Source organism: Arachis ipaensis, chromosome B9 (assembly GCF_059453495.1).
Source record: "Arachis ipaensis isolate K30076 ecotype BB chromosome B9, ASM5945349v1, whole genome shotgun sequence".
Taxonomy (NCBI): Eukaryota; Viridiplantae; Streptophyta; class Magnoliopsida; order Fabales; family Fabaceae; genus Arachis; species Arachis ipaensis.
The window spans coordinates 31,078,343-31,079,783 of record NC_142444.1 but is presented as its reverse complement, the minus strand read 5'-3'; the positions used below and the strand labels follow the sequence as shown (position 1 = coordinate 31,079,783).

The 1,441-nt window shown below is 34.3% G+C and overlaps 1 non-coding gene across 1 annotated transcript; it reads right to left on the bottom strand.

Annotated features, from left to right (window-relative positions):
• Positions 1–1,081: 1,081 nt before the first annotated feature.
• LOC148544177 (small nucleolar RNA R71) lies at positions 1,082–1,189 on the bottom strand. Its single transcript, XR_015900629.1, has one exon. It is a non-coding gene; the product is annotated as a small nucleolar RNA R71 (small nucleolar RNA).
• Positions 1,190–1,441: the final 252 nt, after the last annotated feature.

Genomic DNA, 1,441 nt, shown 5'->3' with positions numbered 1-1,441 from the left:
TATCTTTTTAAATCTTATCTTTTTCAAAAATTTGATTTTAAAATATTTCTTCTAACTTCTTATCTTCTTATCTTTTCAAAAATTGAATTTCAAATCTTTTTCAATTAACCACTTAACTTTTTATTTGATTCTTATCTTTAGTAAAACTGCCCAACTAACTTTTTACCTTTAATTTTCGAAAATCCCTTCCCTCTTTTTCAAAATTTCTTTTTAATTAACTAATTATTTTAATTTTTGATTTTAATCTTATTTCATTCCTAATTTTCGAAAATTACTAACCTTTTTCAAAAACTATTTTCGAAATTTAACTTTAAATTTTAATTTTTAATTTTCGAAAATCCTCTCACCTCTCATCTCCTTCTATTTATTTAATTACTTACTAACACTTCTCCTCATCTCATATCTCTGCTCCTATCCTCACCCTTGTGTTTGGATTATCCATTCTTCTTCACCCTTATTCCCTTTCTTCTTCTACTAACAACAAAGGAACCTCTATACTGTGGTAAAAAGGATCCCTATTATTATTTTCTGTTCCCTTCTTTTTCATATGAGCAGGAGCAAGGACAAGAACATTCTTGTTGAAGCAGACCCTGAACCTGAAAGGACTCTGAAAAGGAAACTAAGAGAAGCTAAAATACAACAATCCAGAGACAACCTTATAGAAATTTTTGAAAAGGAAGAGGAGATGGCAGCCGAAAATAATAATAATGCAAGGAAGATGCTTGGTGACTTTACTGCACCAAATTCCAATTTACATGGAAGAAGCATCTCAATTCCTGCCATTGGAGCAAACAACTTTGAGCTTAAACCTCAATTAGTTTCTCTAATGCAACAGAACTGCAAGTTCCATGGACTCCCATCAGAAGATCCTTTTCAGTTCTTAACTGAATTCTTACAAATCTGTGACACTGTTAAGACCAATGGGGTTGATTCCGAGGTCTACAGGCTTATGCTTTTCCCTTTTGTTGTGAGAGACAAAGCTAGAATATGGTTAGATTCTCAACCTAAAGATAGCCTGAACTCTTGGGATAAGCTGGTCACGACTTTCTTAGCCAAGTTCTTTCCTCCTCAAAAGCTTAGTAAGCTTAGAGTGGATGTTCAAACCTTCAGACAGAAAGAAGGTGAATCCCTCTATGAAGCTTGGGAGAGATACAAGCAACTGACCAAAAAGTGTCCTTCTGACATGCTTTCAGAATGGACCATCCTGGATATATTCTATGATGGTCTGTCTGAATTAGCTAAGATGTCATTAAATACTTCTGCAGATGGATCCATTCACCTAAAGAAAACACCTGCAGAAGCTCAAGAACTTATTGACATAGTTGCTAACAACCAGTTTATGTACACTTCTGAGAGGAACCCTGTGAGTAATGGGACGCCTCAGAAGAATGGAGTTCTTGAAATTGATACTCTGAATGCCATATTGGCTCAGAATAAAATA